The 13,524-nt window shown below is 36.5% G+C and overlaps 2 protein-coding genes across 3 annotated transcripts in view; one reads left to right on the top strand and one right to left on the bottom strand.

Moving 5' to 3' along the window:
- The window catches only part of CTNNA3 (catenin alpha 3), a 524,245-nt gene that overhangs the window by 288,532 nt on the left and 222,189 nt on the right, over positions 1 to 13,524 (bottom strand). The window lies entirely within an intron of this gene.
- LRRTM3 (leucine rich repeat transmembrane neuronal 3) overlaps positions 1 to 13,524 on the top strand; it is a 90,719-nt gene that overhangs the window by 2,377 nt on the left and 74,818 nt on the right. The window lies entirely within an intron of this gene.

Below are 13,524 nucleotides of genomic sequence, written 5' to 3'. Positions count from 1 at the left end.
CCATTGTGATAAAAGAGCTTTTAAAAGCTGGGAAATAGTGGTGCTTTATTGAACTCTAGGGACTATAAAGGGAACGTTTTTCTCACTTTTCTGGCACAGCTCTTCCATGTCACTTTTTTGTACATTCATAATACTGGTCATTTTACTCTCATACATAATCAACTCATTGAAATTTAAATACCGCAATCAATGTGAAGCCTGAGCTCTGGTTTAATACAATACCTATTGTACAAACCCTCTACTGATCTCATTAAAGTCTCTCTTGTTTTTAAATAGAAAACTTCTTTCATAAGTAATCCACTGCACCTGCAGCAACTGTGCCTCTGTTTAGGGAGAAAAATGACAACAATGGAGGGGGAAAAAAAAAAAAAAAATTCAAACTCAGCTTCCCCCCCCACTCCCCCCCCAGCCTAACCCCAGCCCTTGCTCTGAAACTCACTTTTTGAACCAAGAACAAACTAAAGACCCAGGTACTGTAGCATCATATGAATTCTGAGTTGTCTGAGGAGAGAGATGGTGCAGGAACAGCTGTGAAAGAATGCCTGATTTCTCCCCAGCACAAGATATAAGAAAAAGCCACTGGGGAGTTAAAGCACTGTCTTAGGACACGAGGTATCACACCAAAAGCAAAGCAGAGGGAAATCTAGGCTTAATAAAAATTTTAAAATAAAAATGTACAATGTGATTTACTGTACTGCATTATAATACAGTGTTTCTAGGGTTGATAACTATTAATTGAAACCTGTTTATGTGACTTCATACAAAAGGTGCCAGTGTTTATCCCTTACATCCAGTTGCCTTTCAGAAAGTAGTCAAAAGGCATTCATTAAATGAGGAGCAGAAATTCCTTATTGATGCAATTAGAGGAACTCAAATGTGCAGCAGCAAAAGCAAGACCACTTCCTGCACACATTTGTTTCAGCGCTCATTAGAAATTCTCTTTTCAAGACTGTCAAAGACATTAATGTAGCTGAGGAACCCATTAAATCTGTCATTTTCTTCTATTTCTTTTTATTTGCTGGGCTGGGCTTCTTAGGGTTTTGTGATGTGTTTTGCCCACTGTCCCTCTAATAACTAAATAAAGCTTCATTACTTACAAAGCCAGACACTGTACATTTTAGAAATACTACAACTGCAAAAAGCTTTCAGAGAAAATTGGTTACTCACTGATCTGAGAAGAATGCATCCAAAAATCCTTAAAGAAATCAGTGACAAATTATTTTTCTCTCTTAGCAAAACCCTAATGACATTACAAGAATTCACAGATACTCATTTTTAATGTGTGGTCATTCATCAGTGGTTCTGGACAAAATACAGATGTGTAACCTGGCTACTCCCTGCCCTCCCTCTCCTAAAGTCATGTATATTTGTTGGACACAGAAGAATATAATATCCCCCACATTTCCAAATAAATTATATCTCCTATTCTGATTATCAGGAAGGGGTGGGGTGGTTCATTCTTGAAATAATACAGCAGCACCTATACAGAAGCAAGTCAGTAACTTAATTATCTTTATTTTTTAACTTGATTTGGATTAGTAAACTGCCTGTCTTCAATCATTTGGGAGGGAATGTTTCTACAAAGCAGTTTCACTGCAGCAGATGAGAAAAAGCAAAACCTTAGCAGAACGTTCTCCTGAATTTTTACTGGAAAAAAATCTAATCACAGCCAACCACCTTGAAATATGCTAGATACAATGAAAACAAGCTAGAAAGCACCTCTTAAAAAGAACTAATACACTTGAAGGGGTTTTGTTTTGTTTTGTTTTCATATAATGAAACCATTCTCATTTTCAAGGACTGTAGTGAGGAAATATCCGAGAGTAGAAGCTTGAGACTATACTGAACCTGCAACACTGAGACTTGGTTTTACTGAGTACGTGGAGGATCCCACACAATTAATAATGCAAGTGCTTGAGACGCTTTAGCAGCACTGAGCAGACTGTGATTTTTAACCTGAGTTGTACCTTCAAAGTTGCTATTAAAAAAGCAATACACATTGAATTATCTTAGCTATTATGGGATTCAGTTTTCTACCAGCAGGTCTTGGTTATCTCTGTACTGAAGGATTATAGTTTGCTGTAAACTTCGTGTTATGAACCGTCTCTGTACTTCTACAGGCTTTAATGTCTGCAGTTGTGACTAATATTAAAACAAGTATTTGTTAAACAATGATTCTTGTTATACAAGAAAGATTTGGCCCAAAACACACATACGTTCATATATACACACACACACACGTGTGTGTGTGTGTATATGAAAAAATATATTAAAAATACATACATATATAAAAATAAAAGAAAATTTTGCTATTTCATTTTGGGAGTGCTAACTGCAATTTGAAAATAATTTCATACTATTAATTTAGAATTTTTGCTATTTGAAAATATTCAATACATTTTCTAAAACTTCTTAATGGACTGTGGTTGTCAATGAGTAGCATATAACTGAGTTTGACTTTATATGCTTCCTTTTATGTTTTTTTAATGCCTTGTTCTAACCATAACATTACTCAAAGAACCAATCCACAATCTCCTACAGAAAGCAATACCTCTAAATAATGAAAATCCAGCATGTCTATATTCAAGCACAGACATGCTCAGATCAACTAATTCATGTATTGCCTGAAAAACTACAGATTCACTTTTCATGGATTTCCAAAGACATACCAAACACAGATGAATGTGTAATTGCTGCTGTAGTCATTGATAATGAAACCACTGTCTGATTACACAAAATAAGATGCCCAGGGAACCTTCTTGCACAGCCTGAGGCCTGCAAGCCGAGTTGTTAAACCCCACTCTGGTGGCTATGGCTTAGAAAACATTTTAAAACAGCTTCACAGCATGTTAGAACACATTACAAAACCCATGCTTTCATCTGTGCAAAGACTATATGAACTAAGCTAAACTTAGTCTCACCACTGTCAAATTAAACACTGTAGAAATTACTTCTTTTGGGTGGCTAGACCATCAGAGTCACAAATTCTAATAATCTCGTAGGAAATGACCTAGTCTTAGCTGAGCAACTTTCAGTCCCTGGGAAAGTCTGCCCCTTTCCTGAATACAAATGAAATGTTAAAGCCTCAAAGATTCCAGAGAAGAAATTTCTCCTTTGCTTCTCTCCAGTTTGGGCAGCAGGTATCTAGAATTCTGATTCCACTTTGTCTTGGGTTTTGGATATTTTGGTGCCAGTCTCTCACAAAACTGTTAAAACCTTGCTGGGGTGATGCTGAGGAATCCTCAGAGGATGTGCCACAGCTATAACGGCTCTTACAAACCCCTAAGCCTTCATACAAGTACTTTAGGTACCAACTTGAGGAGGGAGATGTGACTGAGTGCCTCTAATGACCTGGCTATCCCTTAATGGATCTGATGCTGCCTACATATTCCAAGTTTAGGAGAGCCACAATGCATTTTGAAGGTGTCTGGGTTTTGTTTTGTTATGGGTTTGGGGTTTTTTTAATCAACTTCTATTCCTTTTCCTGAGTCATATATGGTGTTCTGGAGCTACCACTCGAAGACCAGGGCTTTTCAAGCCACAGACTTGCAGTACTCTTCCATGCCCATTTTCATTTTCATTGGTTTTGCAGTCTACATTTATTTAAACAACGTTGAGACAACTGTTAGGTAGAATCACCAAACAAGACTTTCATTTTATTGTAGCACCCCAAAAATCTTAAAAGAAGTCAGGACTTCCTCAGCTAGCCACTGTACAAACACCTTCCAACAATCTCTTACATTAAATGTTTACAAGGGATGTTGAGAAGACAGACAGAGGATGGCAAATAAACATGACAGATTTGAGGTAATTTGCTCGAAACCACACACCAGTTGAGTACCGGGAATATAATCCAGTCTCCTCACACTAGGACATCCTCCTAGCCAGTGGACTACTTGGCCTCTCAACTAAACGACTTAGGTCCTGGAATATTCAAATGATATTTCAGAATAATAAACCACACAGAATGCACATCTTTGGAAAAAGAAAATAACTAATGTACTAAGCAAATTCAAGGAGACTGGTAATGTTCATTCACTATGTTGAGATTATTACCTCCAGCAATTGCAGAGTAAGAGAATAATAATGAGGCTTGAGTATAATGAATGCAAACTTCTCTGCTGGCTAGTAGGTTTTCATTACTCACTATCTGCACTTACACAGCCATCACAGCTTCAGGTTTGGCAATGCTCTTTTTTTTATTATTATGAAATAGTGAACCTTGATATAAAATTCAATTGCAAAATGAACATAAATGTACAATATTCCTGCAAACACAATTAGAAATTTTCAGTTTGCTGCAAGCTAATGGTCTTTGCTGTCAGCCACTCAACTCTAGATAAATATTCTCTTAGATGAATTTCTGTGGAACAATAGTGACATCCAGCGGGTAGTTAGCTTAATCACAGGTATCTATTGTCTGTATCAATTCACATACAGATGTGTTTGCCTTTTTACTTTGTATTCTTCTGTATCACATGATAGTAGCATCAAATCCTTTCAGCATACTAAGTAATCAACTGTATTTTAACTTCATCTCTATCTATAGGAGACATAACCTGAATGAGGTGAATGAGTGGAGAAAATAAGAGTAGACGAATGCTAACAAGAAATGGTCTATCCAGTGTGTAAGTCACTACTGTCAGTAAAGGCAAGAAGCATATAGTAAGTTAGCAACGAGAGGAGCTGTAACAAATTTGTGGCCGCTGATTTAGAACGTATTACTTATAAAACACCACTAAGTGACTTAAGATACTATAAAATAAACACAGACTACAAACAACTCATTGAACTTCCTAACAGGAGAAGATTAAAAAAAAAAGAAAAAAAAGAAAAGAAAATTTTTATTTTATTTTTACAATAATGAGAGAAAGATATTATTAGACATCAAAAGGAAGGGCACTCACCGCCTGGGAACAAGTTAAAGTAACAGCTTAATCTCAAAAACAATGTACAAAAGGGACAGGAAGCAAGTGATGAAAGATCAAATTCAGAAGCAATAATAAAGCCAAACAATGGGAAACTCACCAGTGCCACAAATATGCAGCATATTCGCTTGTGCAGAGGTTGCTTGCAGCAACCTCTGGTATGTTTTGCAGCAACTACTTTAGGCCTCAGAGTAACTCTACGCCAATGGTACTGGCAGTAATTTTAAACCACAGTGAATGACATAAGCCAATGAAATCAGGATTATAGATCTGCTGATAACAGACAGATTTCATTTCCCTTAAGAAGATGCACAAGAAGTCTCTTCACTCCCCATTGAATGAAATACAGTCATATTTCTAAGTTTTTATACACTTAGCTGTGTCTGGAGATCACCTATCAGTCCATGACATGTAGCCTTGATTTTCATTCCTAGCTAGAACGGGTGTTATCACAGTGGTACAGTATAGGATTTTGATGTGATCCTCAGGGTTATAGCCAAACTATTCCTTGGCATAACAATGAATGGAACACAGTAGTGTGCAAATGTAGTAAAAAGTGACTGTGTTCAACAGCTATGAACAGGTCACCAAGGAGGTTGTAAAGTCATAAAAAGGAGTTTATTCAAGACACTCTGGAAGGGCTAGCTGTGAGTTGATAGCCAACATTTTACCTACCAGAGAAACTGCAAATCTCATTTAGAACAAGCACAAACATCAAAAAGCAATAATGAAAAAAGATTTGCAAGTAGTAGGCAATATCTTTTATTTGACCAACCCATCACAGAAATCACACCTCCCTACAATTCTTGTCTTGCTCGTATTGTTAGACTATCATGACCATAGCATTAGCATTCTAATGTAAGAATGAGCATTGTTTACTGAAAAGGGATAAAAGTTAATCCCTATTTATTAACTTTTTCTTTCTAAACAGCTTTAACTAAAGCTATTACAGGAAATATTTTATATTCATGTGAAAAATCACAAGTTTAAGATTCTTCATTACTGAAATCAACCAAACTCTTTAACAAAACAAAATATTTCATTCTGTACTTATCGTTTCTTACTGTTTCTCACAAACTCTTTCGCTTGCCAAAAAGAAACTGAATGACTGGAGATGTAGTTTGAAAGAGTTCCCCAAAAAGCCCTCAAACATGTTTTCTTAACCACTAAAACCATTCCCTTCCTATGTTCCTGTGCGACTAATACATTGACTATGTGTCACAGCTTACACACTTGACTGAACGTTAGATTTCTATTACTTCAACACCAGCAGTAGCATTGAGATTATGTAGGACTTCATAATTACAGTTCAACCTTGCAAATTCTCAAAGTGTTTTGTGGCAGCACAGCCAGACTCTATTAACACATCATAAGGACATACGAAAATAAAACATCCTAATTACTCATCTACTTACACTCCAAACAAGGACATAAATGCATTACAAGGTTTATTGCTTCGCTACACCATTGAGAAAATCATCTGTGCAGTTCTGTGTGCAAATCCTTTTCTTCTTCAAACTAAAAAACACACTTAACTAGCTAGGTCTCCCAGGAACCTAACTGCTTAATGCTGAAAGAAATAAACCTAAACATGTTGATACTGGCAGCAGCCTGCAGAAGTTGCCATCATGAACTCAAGTCTTTATTAGTTATTCTCACTTGAAATCCTATACTTGTCACGTATTGTACCTGCACTATATCCCATAGTATGATGTACTAACTATATGGAAACTTTGCATTTTTATGGGCACTTCTGTTCAGGGACATAGTTATACGGAGAGATGGAAAACAGAAAAGACTCAGGAAAAGGACTGCATATGACTTACAGTGCTAGTAAAAAGTTAGGGAAGATCACTCAGCTTTTCCAGAAGTTAAACAACTGGTTTTAAAAGAGATAACATCACATTCTAAAGCAAAACTGGAATGTTAAATAGATGTTTGTGCACTTCTTGACAGTATTTTAAGCATCTATTTTTTAAAAATTGCTACTGTCTGGTTCTCAGCATCTTTAAACATCAAACAAAAAACTTCTCTAACTTTTTTTTCACACCTAACTTAATGAGAGGGAGAAAATACCTTATAATGTAAGACACCTTTTTATGAAGCTGTGGGACTGAGCTGATATGGGAATAATCAAAATATATTTCATCTTACTATTTTGTTGTTTCTTGTATGATTATTTTCAACATCTGCAGGAATGATATGGTACTGCTAACTGGTAACATCTACATTACTCTAGCTGTGTACATTCTCCTGGCGTTTATTTTGCGCTTCATGTCAAATCATGGGGTTTGCTGTTGAGTCTTACATGTCCCCTTTATCGTCAGGAACAACTTACTGAATGTTTGAATGCCAGTTATTTAACTAGTGTCTGTAATAATTGGTGCTGTAGAACTCATGGTTCTGATTTTAAATCAGGCACTTGTATTTTCCACTTCCTTAACGGCTACAAACTCCACAAATCAACTTCAAAATAATGTAATGAGATTACCATCCCCTTCCTGGTTCAGCTGTAACTCAGGGGAGAAAACATGCACAAAATGTTCAAAGGTACAAAACAAGATCTCCAATGGAAGCTGGGCATCCTAATTGCCTTTGTAATTCTTCCCTTCATTGCCCTCAAGATTAAAAGTAGCTATAGATGAAGGAAACATGAAGACTGAACATGTGTTTTGCTGGAGTGTAGATAATAAGCAATAATAATACATTAGTCATACAATCTCTGAGCCACTGAAAATACAACTGTCATAAACAGATTCCTTATTCCATACAGACTTCATAATGTATACTCTAGCATACACAGTTTCTTGTTTGCTTTTCTTTTTCTTTTTAACACACATTACGTAGAAGCATTTATTTGGCTTGGGGTAAGTTGTGCAAAAGCCGCAGATGATAACAGTATAAAAAAGGGAATACAGTTTACAAAATGCAAACTGGACTCAAACAGAAAAACACTTTAGACTTCATCTTAATTAGTGTTTTGTTACTAATTTTTCAGTTTCCTATAGATTATCCTGTTTATTTTAAAACAGACTATAGGTAAGATTTTCAAAGCTGCAAATGGGAATTTAAACACCCAGATCCCACCCACTTCTTGCAATCATTGAGCACTTGACCTTTGTGACAGAATATTATCTTCTCTCCCCTTCCCCCCAGAATTTGAAATTTGAACAAGACCATTTGTAAGGTCTATGAATGCTCTAACCAGCTTCATGAAGCTAGTCTAAAATTACCTTCCCAAAGACTTTGGCAAGTTTTCTTGCAAGTGAAAGACTGGAAAGGAAGCAGTTGTACCTCAATGATGTGCAGATGGTGGCATATGTATCTTATTAACATTGGGTGGGATGCGTATTGAAAAAGAGTATATACTGGGAAATGGCCTTCTGACCTATTACGAAAGGGACTGCCACTAATTCCTGGCACACAGTTAAAATTAACTGACCTCAGAAAAATACCTGTTTAAAAAACAGCTACAGATTCTGGAGTCTGTTTTTTAACCAGATGAGTTTATTCCCCACATTCCTCACTAATAACAATCATAGTAATCTTACACAAAAATATTTAGCCAAAGTTTGAGAAAAGGATCATCTTTTCCTCTTCAAAAAAGAATAACATCAAATAATCATTCCAGCACATCAGTTTTGTTAGCAGTGCACTATTACTTGTAATACAACACTTTCATATCACAGTATTAGCCTTCCAGCCATCTGTAATATGAGTCATATCCTCAGAACAGGGCAGGCTTCATTCTACATTGCTTCATACCAGCCAGCTTCTCCTGAATCACACTGTACTATCCAGAATACATACGCATTGCATATAATGGCAATTTCCAATTCAAAAATTCATTTCATGTGATGTTACACCTGTGACTCACAGTGTAATATACTTACTATCCACCTACCAACAAAGGATCGCAACAGATGGGGATAGAAACCCTTCAGTGGGAACTCTTCCTAAGACTAATTGTACCTATCATGAACACTCTCTGTACTTTTGGGACTAAATGTTTAGTTTTCCCTACTTTCATTTATCCTTAACAACAGTTTCTAGGCTACACTACTGATACAAAATGTGTGCCTGCAGCAAAAACTAGCAGTATTATTATGTGAGCTCAGAAGCTCCAATTACTAGCCAGTAACTTGTGCTTCATTAAAGAACAGATTTACTTCAAACATACATAATGCTGGACAGCATATTTCTATTCATCCCTAGTGACACTGACAACACAAAAATAATTTTTCATTTTTCTTAGTGAATAAGTCACAATCACAGAGAATATGGAGGAAAAAAATCTAACATTCTAAATCAGAATCCTGTATTATTTAATTATAGAATCATTTAGGTTGGAAAAGACCTTTAAGATCATCAAGTCCAACCGTATGCTTTGTTGCAAATGGCATTTTGATCACTGATCACCAGTCTTTCATTCTGTTGGGGAAGAGAGCTGTAGGATGCGAGCACATGTCATGGTAATCTTTATACCTTCAACACTTTGCATAAGTGGCTTCCTATTTTTAAAATAAGTGTGTCAAAAATAAACTGCCACAGGGGAAGCAATAAACTTTGTGAGGCAGTCTGCACAAAACTGCCAGTAAGCAAGCTCTTTTCACTGAGAGTTTGAACTTATATCCAGTGTTTATTTTAGAGCTTAAGGAAGCCCACAGTACACACCTATGGCGTCTCAACATTCTCTTACTTTTTTATTAATTTTTGCATATGACCTTTCTCAGGACAAGCCTTGAAATATTTTAAAGTGAGAAGTTATTGCCTACCAGGCGGAGCAGAAGGCAATAACATTGTAGGGGAAAAAGTGACTGTGAGTGGTATGCAGTTGCCCTTAGTTTGCATGTACTTAAGTCCAGCAGTATTCATGGAGGTTTGTTTTTATGAAAGCTTAATAAAGTGCAGTAACTTAAACAATTATGCACAATTCCTTGTATCCAAAGGATAGCCACAGCACATAATGGTAAGTGCTCACATGTAAGAAATATCTTGTAGCAGTACAAAATAATTTGAAATCATAACATAATAGATTGCATTCTCAAACCTGAAAGCATGCTGTATTTGGACTGTAACAGCATCCTAAATTAAAAATGCCTATATATCAGGAATAATAATAAAATGCATTTTTTCCAAAGCCACAGAACTACTGATACGTATGCTTTGGCTTCATGTATAAACTGACATGGCAAATTCTAAATTTAACAAAGCCAATGTCTTTTAAAGCCTCATCACACTAATTACATCCATCAAGTGTGTAAAATACATTTTGTCAGCTAAGAACAGAGGACTTCAATTAAATGTAAATCCTTACTCAGCACTCTAAGCTGTTAATGGCTCAAACTCATTAATGAGATGATGGAAAAGAAAATGCTCCTACATACAGACTCTGTAGTGAGAATTTATTACAAGTACTCCTTATTTCCTCCTAGTTCATGTACTTAAGAAAGTGTCTCATATTTATGTCAACACTCCAATATCAACAGAAAAAGATTCCAAAATAATCTTGTTTGTTCATGAATGTGCATGTATACATATTTGAGGCTTGACGGTCATTTCCAAGAGAGATTACCTTCTTCCCTAACGTAGAGCGCTGTTGATTCCAACTTCAAGACACCTTCTGCGCAAAGCTTCGTATAGCTATTTGATAACTTTTTTGCACAGTCCCAGCAGCTTATTTGAAAAAGTATTCCATATTCCCAAACCTTTCCTCAGCCATCCAGCAGCACGGCTATCCAAAACTGATAACAAAGTTCACCTGGCAGGTACCAAAATTCTGCCTCAGAATCAAAATAGAAGAGTCTGTCTTTTAAGCTCTATGGGTGATAAGGCCTTAAGTAGGGGAGAGGAAACTGTCAAAATGGTATTTTAGGCTAACTGTCCAGCATTTTGATTTTTCAAATAAGTAATATGAACACTAATAGCAGACTGCACAGCATGCCGGGGCTTATAAATTTTTAGAATGATTTTGGATAGATCCTCTATTTGAATTAATTCAGAAAAGCAATGGAAAGAGGTTTACAGAACTACGGGTGAACTACTACAGCAGGACGGGGGAAGACATGAGAGTCAGAGGAACATACCCCTGTTCTCCGAAACTTGGAAATTTCATTTCAATTTAGCAACACCAGGATTCCTGAATTTTCACCCTTGTTGTAGTTTGCAGGATTTTCTGTATGTGCTTATAACCTTAAGGAAGGTTATTATGGGGATTTCCCAATTACAAGACTCCCCTAGGTCAGGTTTACTTTTCATGGAAAGGAAAAGTATCATTTTGATTTCTTTTTCAGATTTCTCTCTCCCATTCCACTCCCTTTCTTTCCTCCAATCCGGGCTCCTCTTCTCTTTTGATTATATATTTCCCAGAAATAAAAAGAGAATCCAAGGGCTACATGTAAGTGTACCAGATGCCCTTGAATTTCTACCAAGTCTACCAAGTTCTACCCCTGCAAAGCCTTGTTTACAAACAACCTCAGCTCCAACAGCAAGCAAGTTTTCAGCAACAAAGAAACATTAGAGACATTTTCACAATAGTTTTAAATTAATTCCCCCAGTAGAGAAGACTCATTATCAAATAACAAGTAAAATGAGATACAGTGAAGTGATTTATGCTCAAATACTACGAAAAAAAAAAAAACCCCAAAGCAGTTTTAAATACTTGTACCTTCTGCAGGAACCCTATCCTATCAATTTTAAGTGAAAATTAACATAATGTTCAGAAATTGTTATGCATGAGAAAATGAAAGTTATCTCAAACTATAGGCCTTGCCATAACAGCATGCTGTTTAGTTACAAAGAATTGAATTTTTTGTATCAATGCTTTATCAGAGCACTATATGGATATGACAGACAGGACATGTCCCCACACTGCAAAGAGGAAGCAGATTTGCCTAAAGTTAATCCCACACTAGCTTAATTATTAATTAATCTCTACCAAATGCATTTTTTTAATGTACTTAAAAAGGCCTTTGCAAACAGAAGTCCTCTGTTTATCGATAGGATAGTTTTCAAGGTGGACAGCTATGCTGCAGTATATAGACAACATTTCTTTAGCTGATCTGGTTAATTAAAATGCATGGTTATAACAGGCTCTCTCAGAACTGCAGCTGAATAACCCACGATCCCTTTTTTCTCAATACCACAGAACACTTTTCATCTATTTAATAGGGCTGTTTCAGGATTTAATAAAAAATTTCCAATCTACACTCTGGAACAAGGAGTCTTTCCCTTTTTAAAAGGTTTCAAATAAAACACTCATTTTCATAGAGATCACTTCTGAATATCTGTAGCCTGTGCCCCTTACCTGCGCCTTCGTTCAATTTAATGCTTGTTTTATACAATTTAATACTTCCTCTTCCACTTCTCTGCATCCCCAACACAAAGAAAAAACAAACAACACTATTGCATGTTCTTTCCAGCATAAATCTGTAAGTCCAATTTTGTTGAATGAATTCAGGAGAAGGTATTAACAGCTTTGAAGGGGGAGGGTAACTGGGAGAACTGCAAAAGCTGATAGAAAACCTGTGCCAGGCAGAGGATGGAGCAGGATTTAAAGTGGAAATTCACCTGCTATGTAGCATTTGCTAACACACTGCAGTGGTGCTGCATGCTAATGTACATAAGAGAAAGAAGAAGGGGATTTGCAAAGGAATATTAACTTTGAAAATGTATAGGCATTAAACTGTTCGAAAAACAGCTGGAATAAAAGAACGCCTCAAAGTCACAACTCAAAACCAGCGGACACTTGAAAACACAGCCCCTCCCTATTTCTGTTTATACATTGTAAAAATCTCTGTGATCATTACAAGGCTTATTTAGTCAATAACAGTAAAACACCTGGATTCCTGAAAATGAAACATCTTCAGTTCAATTTCAGTTCTGACTGTATCTGACTCAGTTCCTTCACATGTTGGACCAGTTGGTCGTTCACCCAGACCTAACATGGATCATTTGTGACAGTGCTTTAAAATGATCCTCTAAGTCAAACATCTAGCCAAATACCTTGACTGGGTTGGCCTATGTATCTTTTCCAAAGAGTACTGGAAATCTTCAGCAAGTTGACAAACTTCTGTATCCTTCAGAGAAATATCATATATTAGGTCTCATCTGCTTTACATTCAGCTGTTCAATAAGCCTACCAAAAATGACTGAAAAGAAGCTGTTCTCTAAGCCGTATCCTCCTTTCCAACGGGCTGATTCAAGTAGACCTCCATGGTGCAGCCTGCAAAAGGGCCCTTTATTTGCAAAACCATACTGAATGGGTGTTCAGGGCGGTCTAATTACCTTTGCAAATATCTTTACATTCTTTTTATGCCACTGAAGCAACATAGATCAGTGAAGAATCACTGCACATCCCTCTTCCGTTGGTTTCATTCTGTTTAAGAGTTTGTTTAATGGACAAAACAGTACACCTGTCTTCAACAGTGGCATTAGCTTTCTCAGGTTAATTGTCAGCTCAGGTGTGTTATTTTTTAGGAAGTGCTGTTTTGCTTGACAGTAATAACACTGACTGTAAGAACAACAATATGTAACAGCAATAGCCTTATGCTTTCCTATTCTAGTAACGTTCCAGAAATCAAAGCTTGCAGAGCCT

This window comes from Calonectris borealis, chromosome 7 (assembly GCF_964195595.1).
Source record: "Calonectris borealis chromosome 7, bCalBor7.hap1.2, whole genome shotgun sequence".
Taxonomy (NCBI): domain Eukaryota; kingdom Metazoa; phylum Chordata; class Aves; order Procellariiformes; family Procellariidae; genus Calonectris; species Calonectris borealis.
This window is presented reverse-complemented; position numbering and strand designations above follow the sequence as displayed.